This window comes from Meleagris gallopavo, chromosome 9 (genome assembly GCF_905368555.1).
Source record: "Meleagris gallopavo chromosome 9, MGAL_WU_HG_1.1, whole genome shotgun sequence".
NCBI classification, from domain to species: Eukaryota; Metazoa; Chordata; class Aves; order Galliformes; family Phasianidae; genus Meleagris; species Meleagris gallopavo.
In genome coordinates, this window is record NC_139412.1 from 13,362,471 (window position 1) to 13,378,859 (window position 16,389).

The 16,389-nt window shown below is 45.8% G+C and overlaps 1 protein-coding gene across 1 annotated transcript in view; it reads right to left on the minus strand.

The window, feature by feature from the left end:
• Window positions 1-2,946, minus strand: part of PAK3 (p21 (RAC1) activated kinase 3) — a 109,893-nt gene extending 106,947 nt beyond the window's left edge. Inside the window, exon 1 of the mRNA XM_085230778.1 lies at window positions 2,809-2,946. The gene's annotated coding sequence lies outside the window, so the exon portion shown is untranslated. The remainder of the gene's footprint in view (window positions 1-2,808) is intronic.
• Window positions 2,947-16,389: the final 13,443 nt, after the last annotated feature.

The window sequence follows — 16,389 nt, forward strand, 5'->3', positions numbered from 1 at the left end:
TGTTAAGACACAATTATAACACTGAAGCGGACCGTATGAATTGATGAAGAACGGAAGCAGACTGCAAGTGCTCAGCCAGGACAAATAACAGCTCTCCCCACAGAACATCCCTGGCGGTCAGCACCTGCACTGAGGAGCTTTACACTCAGAATGCTTCTCTCTGCACCCTGCCAAAACTACATCCCTCCTGGTATCACCACCTTCAGGGAGGCACTCCACACACCCTGCTGGGGGTTTCTTAATCCCAGTTGCAGTGAAAGCTTCTGGAACATGATGCACTGGAAGAAACTTTACAGAGGAGATCAACGGGAAGAAAAAATCCCATACATTCTCAAAATTAAGTTCATTCTATCTGAAGGGCAAAGACTTCAACTATGAGGACAACTTTTAGAGCCTAATCTCAGAGAGCAGTGTGAGAGATTGAGTACTCACATTAACTGGAATTGCTACGATCTGATGATTTAAAGTGATGTCTATTGATACCTAGGGGTATTTTCAGGTCCAAGCTTTCTTTGCCGGGCATCTGTTACATACAGTTGTTTTGCCAAACAGTGACAATCTGTTTGGAAATATCAGGGAACACAAAATCTAGAGGTGCATCGGTGTGTGAGCGCCTGCTCCAAATCCTCTATCAAAATAGCCCTTGGGAACAGCCATCAGCCAGCGATGCAGTTTGGAACCAGCAAAGACACAAATAAAAACTCATGTCAGCTGAGGATTTTGGACTTAATGCCATTCTGCTGATGCAGATATATATTCAGATTTCTTTGGCCTCAGAGACTAAACCCAGTTTAAAAGAAAAATCTATATAATACTATTCAAACAACATTGCTGCTTTGTGGGCTTATGGGAGCTGGGACAGGGCTGCTATCCTCACTTTCAAACGCTGAATGAAAGTGTTGGAATTTACACGTCCACGTTAGGAGGACTCAGAAGTCACACTTCCCAATGGAGCCAGAACATCTGCTGCTCATGGCATGGGGACATGCCTACCCATGCCACACTGCTTCAGCATCATGCTGTTACTTACCTGACCACGTTTCATATGCAGCTTGCCCATATTGTGACATCTCCACAATGAGTAACACACAACTCCTACCCACAGAGGGGAATGGTTATATGGTACACATGCCAGGCTCCCAGCTGACTGTAGCCAGCTGCAGTGATGACTGCCTTTGCAAAATTCAGTTTACACAAGAGGTGCACACAGCTGTCAGACCTCTCCGTGCTGTTAGCTACCTTACAGCAGTGGTTCTAACCACCTCACCAGCTTCAAGAAGGCTTTCCCCTCCAGCTGACCAAGAAACACCTGCTATGTCCTGTCTCTGCCACAGGCTGCAGTCACAGTGTGAGCAGGAGGACTCTCAGAAGTTACTCAAAGGGAAGCAGAACAAAAGAAAACTATTTCCCTTTCTCTGTGTATTCACAGGTAAAAAGGTAACTGCACGCTATGGCCCATTCTCAGAAGTCTCACAACCAGCCATGTGCCAACCATGCTGGGGAACCAAAGGAAAGTCACTGTAGGTAGGATTCAGGAGCCTGATTCACATGCTTCACAACAGCAACTTTTAAATCATGTTCAGCACACCTTTAGACTTCATAGAAGGAAATGAGCAAGACAGTGGTCCTACTCAGTCATATAGTGCTCAGTTTGTGTTACCTCGCTGCTTCTTATTCTTCCTGTCCTGCTTTCAGAACTGAGCACGCTGTGCCGTATGTTCATTTCTGTAGATCGTGCAGACTCAACAACTTGCACTTTCTCTTCCCTCTTGCAACTGGTTTCTGTGAAAGGGCAAGAGGGTAAGTGCTCCAGCACCACACGTGTGGCTGGCAAAAAGGGTCAATTGGAAAGGAATGGGAAGTGCGGCCAAATGGCATTGACAGGCCAGGGTCTTCACCACAAACCTGTAGTGAACTCAAGCACATCCCTTCCCTTACACATTGCTAGACATCCATGTAAAATTAAATGGATCAAGCTTCTGGAAAGACCTCCAAAACAAAAGGCTCAGTGAGCAGTATATAGGCTTCAGTTCAGGCACTCTGGAAGTCAAGGTGCTCAGCTCTCCTAGGCAACAAGGCAAACAAGGGCAAATACCACGAGAATCAGTATGCTTATGATATAGTGATACAATATATATGGCACAATAGCGCAGTCGCTTCTTAAAAAGAGGCGGGGGGTGGAGGGGGAAAGCTGGGATGTACTCCGGCGGCCAACAAGCCATCCTTGCCGGAGCTCCCAGCACCAGTGACCTCGTGCAACAAAGATTCCACCTGACGTCAGCGCTGTCCCGCTCGGTCGAACGGCACGCAGGTCTGACAAAGCGCCCGCGCTGCACTGGAAGGACAGCACCGAGGGCACGGGCGCACCGGACCCCGGCTGGGGGCTGCTGTAACTCTGCCTCGCGGTGAGGCAGCCGAACCGTCCCGGCGAGCCTTCAGCCCGGCGCCGAGCCGGCAGCCCGCCGCGTGCCGAGCGCCTCCAGACGCCGAGCGTCCCTCGCGGCCGACCCGCGGCTCTCCCGCGCTCCCCCCGGCGCCCCGCTCGGGGCGGCTCCCCGGACCCGCGACGGCGCGCCGCCCCCCGGCCGCACAGGGCGCGCGAGCTCCGAGCCGAGCCGACCGGCCCCGAGGCCCGGCACGGCAGGGCCCGCGCGGCGCAAAGGCTCCGGGCCGGGAAGGGCCGGGAGAACGGGGCACCGCCGCCCCTCCCGGCCGCGGCCCCGCGGAAGGCTCCGCAGCGCGGCGGGCCGCAGGCCGGGCCGTTCCCGCTGCCGGCCGGGCGCGCGGGGAACAAAGCGAAGGACAGACCTGCTCTCCGGCCTCTCCCGCGCCGGAGGCCGTGCCGCTCCTGCCGGCCGGCGGTGCTGCCCTCAGCGGCTCCGCATGGCTCTGCCAGCCGCCGCCGCGCTTCCTCTCCCCCTCCTCCCTCCGTCTCCGGGGGGGACAAACGAAGGCCGGCGGGACCCTTCTATTCTGATTTATTCTAATATATTCTGGGGGCTTGTGGTTCCTGCAAGCGGCGGAAGTGAAACCCGTCCTCGGCCCCCTCCTCCCTACGCGCTGCGGCGGGGCCGGGGGCGGCGGGACCGGGGGCGGCTCCCCCTCGGCGCGGAGCCCCGGCGGCCCCAGTTGCGCCCTGCCCGAGCCCGGCGCGGAGCCCGCGGAGGGGCCGACGAGAAGGGGAGGACGCCTCCCTCGGGCCGCGGCGGGGGCCGTGTCCGCGGGCACACCTGGCCGGGTGCTGTCGGTAGGGCGGCGGGAGGCGGCCGGGCACGAGCGTCCGGCGGCTCCGCAGTGACATCCCGCGGCACGGCGGCACCGTTGCCCGCGACCGGCCGAGCTCCTCTCGGCTGGGCTGACGTGGACGGGCGGGCCCACGCACAGCTCGTCCGTCCTCGCCCGAGGATTCGGGGCACGGGGGCTGGAAAAGGTGCTTGTCAGTAGTGCAGAAGAAGCTCCCAAAAGGCGACGCAGACGTCCGGTAGACGACCAGGACGCCCGTCCCTTGGGTCCCAGGCGCCCCACAGCCACCTGCTCGCAGCAGCGTGATGGAACTCATCCTCTGTAAAATTCGGGCATTCCTCTTTCTTCCGTGTGAGAAAAGGGAAATTTTGGTCTGTGATGCTGACATCTTGTCAGCAGGCACTGGGGTACTGGTGCTCTGGGCTCCTCAGCTCCATCTCTGTGCTCGGGTTGATGTTAAACATTTCCTCCGTGTCCCACCAGCGCAGGAGCCGCACATCTCACCTGCACCTGCCCCATAGCCTCAGGGCATCTGAGGTGCCCTCCTGCAGGTGGGACTGGACATAAGGTTGTACCTCATCCTGAGGAGTGCACGTCAGGGCACACTGATGCATGAATTTGTGTCTTGCAGCTTAATTACTGCAACTCCCTATGCTTTGAAATAAAGCACAGCTGCTGTAAAACAGCAGATGTCTGCTTAGCAATGGATATGAGCCTGGTGCTTTGCTCACATTAATTTCTTACTCAGAACTTTGGTTTTCTGATATTCAAAGCCTTTCATAACCTTCCACAGCCAGCTCCCAGTGGAACACAGCAGCCAAAGGCAAAGGGGTAGGACCAGACAGAGAATTTGGCTTTTCCCAGGCAGTATTTCTCCACTATTGAACTGGTTTTACCCCATGAGAATAGAAATAACCCCAATCCCATAGCACTCAGAAGTAAATGCAAAATGTCTCTCCTCAGCTTCATTTCTTCATGCAGAAACATGCAGGGAATGCCAGTCCAATAACCCCAAGCCATTTAAGCCAATCAAGCTTTTCCTCTTATGGGCTGGATCGAAAGCAAGACAGAGAAGGAAACAGCTTTTTTCTATTTTAAAACACTTGAGAGGCACACAAGTCCCACAGAGATGGGAGCCATCTAAATATATATAAAGACACAGCTAGATAAATGAATCCATCTGTTGTAATTTAGCAGTTTCAGAAAACCAATGAAAAAAATTGACAGTTTCATGAAAGCTCTGAAGTGCTATTGATACTTTCAAGTGTTTAAAATTCTTCTCAAGTGTGTACAACTGTAGGAAATCAACCATCCCCTATTCCTGAGATGAATGGAAAAGGAGCAAGACTGAGCATGAAGCTGATGCAAACAGATCCACAATGTAATTAAAGCAAATTGCCATTAACAATCTAACACAGACTCCCCAAAATACATGCACACAATACATCAGCATACACGTGCACTGCCACCCTTCTTCAGTCCCAGAGATCTCAAAGAATCTCACAGATGGTGCTTAAGTGAAGACATGCAACACCTCCATGCCACTTCTCCGCATTGGAGACAGAGCAAAGGGACTTGCAGTCAGCTAGCAGGGAGTATAAAATGACCAGAAAGGTGTAGGTGTCCGATCTGCACATATGCTTTGCTCTCACTATTAGATAGCACTTCCAGGATGAATCTGCTTGCAATTAGAGAAAGCTGTTCTTTTAAAGACTGCACTGAACAATCCACTGACAGCCTTGTAGACAGAGGACAGCAAAGAAATAGTGTTTTGCTTCAACCCAACAAAGCGATGCCTTTTCTCAGCTCTGTGCCGGAATGGTCACACGGCAGCTATGGAGCAGTGCTCATTAATACACCACAAATTCACACCAGCTTTTGTTTGTTTCAGATGTTCATATGTCCGTACAGTCAGGGGACAGGTGTGGAGAACAGCCAAAGGTTTCTGCACACCAGGGAATCCAGCAAAACATACTGCAGGAAAATCCATGCAGGAGAGTCTCCCTGAGCAACCAGTATACCTGCCACCAGCTCACAGGCATGCTGCTGTGTTCTGAGAGCTGCCAGCTGTGTAAGCTGAGCCGATAAGTGGGAAAGCAAACACGCATTAGCCATTGAGCTGTATGAGACTGGTGGAGAATCCCTGGAAGTGCTTCCCATGGAATGTGCAAGCAGGTTCTGCTTCCAGGGGCCTTAGTGCCTTCCCCTTATCACAGCCCATCTTAGTGCGATTCATGTCCAGTCCAGCTATGGTCTTCTCTGGGTAAATCTCTATGCCCCATTGCAACCAGAGTGTAAGAGTCTGAGGAACTGGCAGAAAGGAGATTGGACAGGCTGAGTCCTGAAACATTCCTCAGCAAAAGCATAGAGATACCCACAACTGAAAAAGCATCTGCTGTACTACTCTGTGTGCTCAGGTAATCTTCCTTGTGGAGAAGTACCCAAGAGCCAGTCCCCCTGCTACACAGAGTCCTCACTAGGTATTACTGCAGATATTGGATACGAGGCTCCCTGGTGGCTGTGGGCATCATGGATGGCCATGAGCAAATTAACACAAGTCAGAGTTGGCAGTGTAGGTCACTTTTGGAAGTTTGGTTACTATTTAAAGTACTCCTCTGTTTTTCTTTTGTTTCCTTCTCTTCTAGACATTGGTAAGTGATGTCTTACCTCCATTATCAGTATTTTAATAGTAATATGCTGTCAGTGTGTATAAAAATTACATATTTCCCCCCATAAATGTTACAATATGAAAAAACAGTCTGCTGTTAATAAAACAGAGACAAATTCCCTAAAGAGGGGAATGCTCTTAAAAACCACAAGCTTGAAGTAAAAACCACTCTGCTGCATTTGAAGCAATTACAAAAGAAAAATGAAGAAGACTGTTTCTCCTCAAAACTTGGCAATTTTTATATCATGCTACTGATATTCTTAATGAAAAATGGTGCTTTTATTCACTGACACTTCTTTTACTTTGGCCAGTGCTGTAGCCAAACATCTGCTTGTTAAGTTAGCAGAGTAAGCTGATGGTTAGTAATGTACAAGTTTCCAAAGATCCCACAGCCATTTCCAAAGAAAGTCCTGCTCTAAAGCTTTGTAAGGATGCACTTATGACTGGAGAAGACTATGACAAAGCATCCACGTGAATGTTCCAACCAGTTCAACTTTCCCCCTAAAAGCCTCAATGAGTGATTCGAGATGAGTTTGCAGCTGAAGGCAGCTGAGTACAAGATTTACACCGAGCACAGAAAAAGCCATCATGCCTGGAGAAAGTTGTGAGCACAGGAAATGAGGCTGAAAGCAGCGGTAAGGTGCAGACAGTGCACCGCTAAAAGGTTCTGTTTCTTTTTCTTCTCTTTATAGAGAGAGGAAAATCAATCATGATTATTATAGTTACACCTCCTGAGCCTGTTCCCGCTAACATTACGTGCATACATTCTCTATTGCAGAAAAAATCTTAGGAGGCAACGAAATACATCCCAGTACACTGAATCCTATATCCAGGATTAAGACAAATCCCCAGAAAGCTTGCTGCCCAAGCAGATAGAATCCAGGCACCCCGTCTCCCAGGCCCCATGCTCACGCTAGCTCCACATGCTGTGCTAGCATGACTCAGAACTGAGACTTTGGGACCTCCTGGGAGCAGGTATGAAAAGGGACCGTGGTGTAGCCAAGCTCTAGCAGCATTCCCACCAAACGCCCTTCCTTTCCTATTGATGATGATCAGCTGTCAAACACCAGGGCTGAAACAGAAAATACAACCATTCACAGAAAACACTGTGTGGTAGAAATATAATCCTGAGATCTACAAGAAGTTACACGAACAAGCATGTAAATAGTCTTAACGTCCTCTAACATAAAGCAATTAGATCCATTAGAGTGAGGAGCAGAAAACAACTTTCCTAGCAACAAAGATATCCACCACAACACACACAATAAAATGATACATAATTGTGGAACTGTTCTTGAGCAATACTTCCTTGCCACCACTAAGGGACAGTGTTTCCTACTTTTAAACTAATAAGAGCAGCTTATCTACAAGTTCAATTTTAATTAGCAATGGCTAATGCCTCCTTTCAGTGCCTGAAGAGTTTCATTTTCTATGTTATGTTTGCTTAATAAGTTTCTTTTTCAGGACAGTGAATAAATAACAGGCCCATTTATCATGCTTTCACTACCAGCAGCAGGCTACACTAATAAATGAAACAAGTGTATTGGTCAAAACAATTCCTCCTATAAGGAGGGATTATAATCCTAAGAGAATGGCTAGTCTAATATAACTGGTTTACAGTCTGGTTTTAATCAAACATATCACTTTGTTTCATTTTTTAATTTTCATGATTTGGGAAAATCTCAAACTGTCCTCACCTGTGTTAGTAATTCAAACAGTAGTAACCCTGTACACCAGTGCTCTCTGGTAGTAGTGATTCTGCTTCCATTTATAGCAGAGACATTTCTGTCATCGCCTTTACTCAGAGCAGAAATTGTCTGCTATTTTCAGAGACAAAACTTTGCTACTGGTTCCATTCTTCAGGCATATCTTGTGTTCTGGAGAACAATCTGTGCAACTTAACAGACTTCAGGTAACTTCTGAACTTGTGTTTCTGAAAAAACTGCTTAAGTCCTGCCCCCACCAGAAGGAAATACATTTACTATCAGGCTGTGGCTGACTGGGAGGAAGTGAAGGTTTTATAGGAGGATACAGCAGAGGTGCCTGGTTTCCCCTCCTTTCACACTCATACAACTGAGAAATATCCATGAAACAGTGGTTAGTGACAACATTTGACTGTATCCAGCCCACTGCTGTACAATTTCAAGACCATTATCCAACATCTTGTCTGGAGTCTCATTCAAAGACAGTGATCAGGAGCTGATACTGCATCTGTACTGCCAAAATTCAGCCTCCTTGAGGTCTCTTCTGTGAGAGAAAGCACAGGACACATCACCCCCAATTAATACAGAGCAACCGAAAAGTTAAAAAAAACAAACTACAACACGTCGTGAGTCCCATGAAGAGAAGAATGTCTAGATTCAGTACTCCAATGTACAATATATCTAATCTTATCTACACAGATAATCCAGTGCAATTAGCCCTCAGTGGTGCTAGCAAGAGGCAATGATATAGCCAAGCGACAGGTATTTTTACTAGCCACCATCTAACCCTGCCCTGTAATTAACTGCAGAGCCCCTCAGCTTTCTGTCTGATTAGCTGCTTCAACTAATGAGAGGCTCCAGACTCAGGCAACATGAAGTCTGAATTACCTGCCACTCATGGAGCAGCCTTTGTGGCCACACGCTGCAAAGCACAGGTGCAGAACTGAGCTGAAGAAAGGACACAAAGAGGAAAGGGGGGCCCACGTACAAACCATGCTCAGCTCCTCTGGCTTCACTCACACACATTGAATGTTTTGGATGGTTACGCACGTAGGAGCAAAACCCAGCAGTTCCTGTATGGCCATTACCCAAGATATAAAATGTTTGACTTTTTAATTAAGATCTACAATATCGATGTCACAAAATGAGTCTGGAGTTACAAGAGCGGGATCTGATCTGATTGTAAAAAGCTCAGCTATTCAATTGAAGGCCAATGCTCGGTCATAACCAGAGAAAAGTTAGGGTCAGGAGTCCAAGTTCAGGAGTGGAGAAAATAAGGAGCTAAAGGAAACATTATATCCTCCAATAATCCTTGCAGGAGATATGATTTCAGCATGAAAGGATGCTGTCCAGCTTTAAAGTTTCCAAGCAGAAATCATTCTACTATAACTCCACTGAGATAAAAGCAGACATGTGATCTAGTAATACTGGCTTCTTTGACTGGTGTTTTTATTGGTGCTGCCCTCCATCTTAAAGAAAACAAACACTCCGCTTTTAATATTGAGGATAATTCCAACAGGTCTACTTTAGAGAACCTTTCTGTGCTAATCCATTCCTTGTAATGCAGTTACCTTTGTGTAGCTTTGGAAGGTGGCCCGTAAAAGAAAAGCGAACAGTGGATTGGTTCTTTTTAGAACTTTTCCTCAGCTGGGGGGAAATATTGGTTGTTGGTTGGTTTGTTTTGTTTTAATATCGCCTCCTTCTCCTTTCTCTTTTAAAAGCTCAAGGTAGAAGAATAAATAGTGCTGTGCAGAGCTCACATGTGGTTGTCCCATTTCACAGGAAGGAGGAGATTGGGATCTTCCTGAGACCTGAAATTCCTAAAGGAATGCATAAGTACAAGAAGGAGCACATCGAGTGGGTAAAAACATCGCTCTGTTGGTAGGATACCAAGCTGAAACTCAGGAGACAGGATCTACTGTAGTTCTCCTCTAAGCCTGATGGGTAACTGCACACAGAGCATTTCTTATTATTGTGTCTCAGTTTCTTCATTTTTTAAGAAGATAACATGAAATGTAGACAAATTTCCACGTGCCTTGAGATAAGACAGTGCAGTACAAGAGCAGGTGTCACAGCCAGCCACAAACTCACCAGATGAGCTGAGGGATGGTTTCTCCATTAGCAGTGTCTCCTGTAGCCCAAAGGGACACGCACGTTTCGGCAGTGCAACACGTAGCACTGAGCTGCTGCAGCTCCCACTCACTTCTCCCTCTTCATAATGTGGCTGGATGCTACACCAGCAAATAATTGTTTTGTTCTCACTTTACTGCCAGACAGCAATGTTCTTGTACTTATATCATGCAATCAGATATTCTTAAATATTCCTTAAGCAAGTTCTGTCAGCTTGTCAAAAACCATGGCACTGAGGAACCAAAAAGCATTCAATTACTGACATTAATGACTTCAAGTAAAATGAAGAAAAATTTTTCCTACCCATTAACACAAGCCACAAAGTTGGAATGCAAAATTTCTCATGACTGATCACCAGTATAATACTGGTAACTTCTGAATGCACAGAGGATAAAGCTCTTTGGAGACAGAATCAGCAGGTAACTCTTCCCTCACAAAGTGAGATGAACACAGTGATTGATGAGTCATGTTTGGTATTGATACATATTATTGATACAATTCAGCTAAGAGTTTAAGTTACTGAGTGTTATGCAATAATAACAAAAGAAGGGAACAAGGACTGGCTCCAGTGTCAACAGAAAGACAAGGTGCATTTACTGAGACAGAAGTTGGAAATACTGTCTTTCTCTGGTGCATGTTCTTCAGCTGCTTATAGCAACAGACATCATTTGTATCAGTTCTCACTGATAAATATTTGGATGAGTTGGAGTGCAAGAAGAGATGCTGTTGACTCAATCATTTCTGCAGTCAGAATAGGTCAAGTGCAACTTTGCACCATTAGTAACACCAGGCTTCCAGTTTTACATGATGGAGTTCTCATATACAGCCCTGAGGACAGTTTCACACTCTGCATCTGTCCATCCCGGTAGAAATTTGGGGAGAAGGCAAAGAATTAACTAATTAAAATGTTCAGGAAACCATCTCCTCTATGGTTTACAGTACCACCACTGCTGTCCTAAACCATCTCCTACAGGAGAGAGACATTGGCTGGTAATTAGCCAGACATCAAAACCTTCCTAGGGAACTCCTCCTCCTGAGAGGCACACGCAGATCAGAAGAGGAAAGGCTGTCTAAACACAGAGAGCCTCCTCTCCCTTGCTGGGTTATTTTCTTTGTCCCTAGGGGAGCTCCAGCCAGGGGAAACTCCAGCCTTAACAGAAGGCGGCTTGACTTCCTCCCTGTTTTTATAGCAAGAACAAGCTACGGAGGCACCCTTTCAATGATGTCCAACTCCACAAACTCAAATTCTCTGCATCTTAAACTTTGCTTCTGCATTCACTGCAATTTTATTTAGCTTCTGCATTTCTAACACCTGGCACACCAGCAGTCTGACCCAGAAGGTACTGATGTCAAACCAAAAAGTGAAAGACATTTCATGACTCTTAATTCTGTGCTCACTGCAAGGAAATGTCAAAATCCCACACCAGCACTGTTTACATTTAACAAGTCAATGTTGCAACGGCAGCAGTCATTACAAACTGAGACTGGTTTTGCTAGCACTAAGAGAGACAGAGAACCAAAGGAATAAAGGTTTCGCCTTGTAGGAGCTCGGCTCCAATGGACGGTTGCTGAACTCATCTACTGCTTTTCAGATACAGTGCCTAAAGGTACAGGGAAATTGTGTGCATCAGCATTAAATATGTCAGAACTAGATTATGTTTGGATGCATGCTGGCAGAGTATTTGCAATAGATTTAGAATAGTTGGGAGTTGGCCACAACCATATAATATTCCTGAAGTTGGATAAATTTAGCAGCAGTAAATTAGGAAACTTCACCAACTTCAAAGCATTACCCAAAACTTGGGCCAAAATGACGCACTGGCACTCAAATGCTCTGGAAGTGTTTTTCCCTTTTACCAAACACTCAGATAAGAGATGGGCTGTGGACCATAGGAACAAGCTGTTGCTTGAGAAGGCTGGGCTTTGGGAAAGAGACTTTGTGTCTCTGAACTGTGATCAAAACCTAAAATACTTGCAGTTCTTTGTAAGGGGCAAAGGAGAGGGGCTGCGAGGGCATCGGCACATCTCAGATGAAGAGCTCTCTGGGCAACGGGTGCTGCTCAGAACAGACCTGTGCTGCACTCCCCACCTCAGTGGGTTCCTCACTGGCTGGGGGCAATGCCCTCATACGATGACCCATCTCCCTGCCTGGCCCACTGGAATGAGGGGAGTGATCTCCCAAAGCCACCAGATTGCACGTGAGTCTCCACAGGGGAGGCACAGCCTTGCACGGACCCTTCCCTCTGCTGCAGGATGATTCAACATGCTATTTAAAAGCCTCTCCCCATCTCTTAGAAGTGCAGGGGGGGAGGATCTGTCTGATTGTATCTGTGACCCTGGCAACTCTTCACAAGCAGAGACAGCTGAGTCACTAATATTTAGAAAAATAACATAATTGACTGTATTCAGCCCTGCGGAGGACCCCTGCTGGGTATTCACAGTTAAACATTAGCAACTCGGTCATTTCTGGCAGCCTTTGTGAAGGGTTGCCAGGGCTGTAGATTCAATTAGATGACCTCCGACAAACCGATTTCCACTGCAAATATCTTTGAAAAAATACATTAAATCCCCAATAAATACAGTGAAATTGGAGGAGACAGCCCTTCCTACCTCATTGGATGTCCCAAATCACCCTACAGACCCAGCGAGATGTCTTGCCTGGATGTCATGCATGCACGGGCTCTATTATCACCACTGCCTAATGTGATTTAGCCCTGTCTGTGGATTGCACTCTTTAAATCTGAGAATGTGACAGTGTCACAGTTGGATGCAGATTAGGATATAAAATGATGTTGAAAAGCTAAAAACATTTGCATGTATTTCTCTTTTCCTTTTCATTGGGTAGGAGTAACAGTTTTTTTACTACTATTTTTTATCCTCAGACAGCTTTTTTCCATTACTACTCCTTGAATTATTTTGATGTAAGAAGCACTAAGATGAATTGCTAGACCCAGTGTTTTGTATTATCCATTATAATACACTGCAGCAGTGCATTACATTGAGTCGTAATATTTACTTTCTTCTCATAAAATCTATACTAAAAGTGATTAATGTACCAGTGAGGAAAACAGAAACGAGAATTTAAAATTCTGGTTTACATATAGGCTTTTATGACAAGCCCTGCAGTAAAACACCTTATGTGGACACTATTTGTTAACACTATCATAATGAAATCAGCTAACACCTTAATTACACCTTGTAATTGCTTCTTATAGTCTGTAAGACATTCCTAATCAGTTCTTAGACATCCCAATTGCAAAAGCTCCTGACTGTCCCCTCAGTCTATAGGACTTCATTTCAGGCAACATATTCTGCCCAGTAAATCGGTTCTCAGCTCAACCATTCTGTTTCCTTGGGTTTGTATCTTAAACAATTCCAAACAACCACCAAACCCTCACTTTTCTCACACATGTCAACAGTTGGAGGAAAATAAAGAAATGGAGCAGTGCTGGATGCTCCCACGTCCCTCCAGAGAGAAGCTTAACAAAGCAATGTTTTAAAATAATACATCCTATTGTGTGGGTTAGAATAAGATATGAATCCTACACCAGAAAATTATAAGTGGACAAAAGCTACTATGAAATGATAATCTAGAGAGCCACAAACACATTATTTCAAATGGCATTGTAGTTATTCTTGGTGCACAGTGCAAAATAAGTGTACTTAGAGAGAGGAAACTTTTCTTTACATATAGTGTAAGTTGGGATATGGAACAGAGACACTGCATGGAGTTTAGTCCTGATTTTTTTTTTTTTTTTTTTTCCCCCCTAAATGTTCCCTGCTGAGCAGTGCCACAATTAATCAGGCTTTCTAGGTTTTAGTTAATTGCTGGACCCCAATAAATTGGTTTGTACTGGCATTGGTCCAGCTCTGATAATTTCACAGCCTTGGAAACTGCTGCATGTTCACACAAGAACTGTGCAAGTGGGGAGCTGGGATAAAAAGAATAAAAGAAACTCTTGTTCTGCGAGGTTCCAGCAATACTTACAAAGCCAGCCTACTAGCAACAGCGTCTTCACTGTTTGTTTATTTTCTCCATGTGTTTTATACTGATATATATTTTTCTTAACAATTAAGGGAAATTCTTCCTTTTTCTTATTTGAAACTTCCACAGATAATTGTTCTCAAAGAGCTATTTCCAATTGCAGCAGTATCCTCGTGGAAATTTCCGCTCTGCCCATCCTCTGCTGAAAACTCATCGTGGCTTTTTGTGGAAGCTCAGCTGTATTTTCCCTCTTTCTGCAGCTTTGTTTGTGAGGAAGAATCACCAGAAGAAAGGCTTAACACAGGCTGGCTGACCTAGACAGGAGAGGAGAGCCCCGCGCTCTGGGTCCCACCAGAGCACCCAGTCCCCTTATGGTCGGTGGATGCTGCAGGAGGACATCAGGGCTGTCCCACGGTGTGCAGGTGGAACTAGGCAGCCCGCTGTCATGGGTCGGTGCCAGCCTGAAGCACCAGGGCCTGTTAGGAATAAGCACACAGTGCTGTTATCAAAGGGAACGGCAGCTTCACAGCCATCAGTTCATTTTACAGCCGGATCAAGGACTTTACGTCTTCAAATCTCACTGGTAGCCATGGGATTTGTGAAGGCTCAGCCTCCGGCAGGCGCTGGCTCCATGCTGGCACACGTTTGACTTTGTTCCCCCCAGAGAAGGCTCATTTGGCAAATTCAGTTTTACTAATGGGTTTCAAAAGCACTCACACCAGCGAGTTTCTGAGGAGCAGAATTACATAATAGGTGAGGTGTTCGGTAACCTCACTGTTATTGTCTTTGGCTCACCGAGGCGAGATTAGCAGTGCTAATCACAGTTCTATAAAAGTATTTTTGAATTGCGAGTGGAGCTTCATTCAGTCAGCCTGGACTCCTTCTGCCATGCCTTGGAAAATGACTGAACACAGCTTCTCTGGTGGATCCCAGCTGCGGAGAAATGCATCAGCAAGTGGATTTTTATCATGGTATGTCAGTCTGTAGGACTTTTTACTGCTTCTCTCATACACAGCCAGGTCATCACAAGCACAAATCACTGCGATTCCTTCCAACTCCTGCACACACCTGAGTGAGATCCCTCAGTGATCCCTATGGCAGGGGAGAACATCAGCTCTTCTGTGTGAACGACACTGCTTGCTGCTGTTCTCAGGAACGCGAGGCTCTGAGAAAACAATCCAGGTGAAGCTCCTCCCTGAACTCTGAAGCCATCACTGATAAGGATGCTGGATGCTCCTTTGTGCCTACGGACTGCAGTCACCAGACAGCACTGCACCGTGGTAGAAGCCAGGAACTGTGCGTTCTGCAGGCTTCCTCCGTGATGTGCTGTCCTGCTGTACAGGAGTTAGGGATGAGCATTTGGAATGAAGATATCTTTGTTTTTTGGTATCTTTACCAAAGCATCTCTCTTTGTTTGCTGAGATATGTGGCATCACCTGGTGATGTAGAGAGCTGTTTTCAACAGTTTTATCAATGTTTTGTCTCAAAGACCCATTAAAAAAGACCAAGTAATGCAAAAGAAATTAATCAATACCCTTAATACTAGGAAACAAATTTTGAAAATCTGTCATGACTCAAATTTTCTAAGTAAATAAATAAATAAATAAATAAGAAGTAATTCAGATGGCTAAGCACAGAAAGGGGATAAATCAGAAACCAACGGTCTCTGCCAGAGATTACTGTGCACAACTGACAGCAACATGTATGTGGTCAAGAATTTCCCAACTGGAAATTTCAAGACAGGACAGACACGAATGAACCCTGGGAATGTCACTGAGATCAGCGCTCTCACAATTTCATTTATGCCAGTTCCTTGGGCTCACTGAAAGGTTGACTGATAATTGCTTGTACAGATCATGGTGATAACACTGTATACGTTTTTATTACTATGTCTCTGTCAGTAAACCACTGAGTATGAATGTTGTGACACACTGTGGTGAAGGATGCTTTCTATATAGCTCATAAAGATACGAGCCCTGTACTGCTACCAATGGTCCCACTGACTTTCTTTGACATTAAAGGTATGAGGAAGATTTGTGGGATCAGAGTTAATGCTGTACACACTGCTGTGGTGATAGAAATAAATATCTGGACTAGATTAATTAGATTGATTAGAGACAGCTGTAGATGAGCACCGTGAGATCAATGCAAAATCCAGCGGTGTTCTCAGCACCTCACCTCACAAAGCATTACCTGCTCTAGGGCAGAATGAAACATGGACAATTCTGGTCCCCTGCATTTTCATGTCTGTTAACTCTTATGACTTTCTGTTCACTTATGTATTTGGAAGTGGGATTCAGGAATATATAATTTAGTTGCATTTTTTTGATAGAACAATGGAAGACTTTGAGCTGCTCTTCAGTTTCAGATGAATCAGCTTGCATAAAGGTGAGGAAGAACTGGGACTCTATTTGACTTTTTATGTAATGTTGCTGTTGTTTTTAGCAAGCCATACCCAAGGATTTCCGACTTACCAAATCCATCTGTCTCTCTGCTAAATAATTAATTTCCAGTGTTTGAGGACTGAAACCCCACCACAGATGAAGTCAGTGCTACAGGATGAGCAGGAGGGTGGAGAATGCTCATGACCATCCTATGCCATAATCACTAAATCATGCACATCTGAAGCCCTTTTTGTTTAATGGCGTATGCAAAGACTG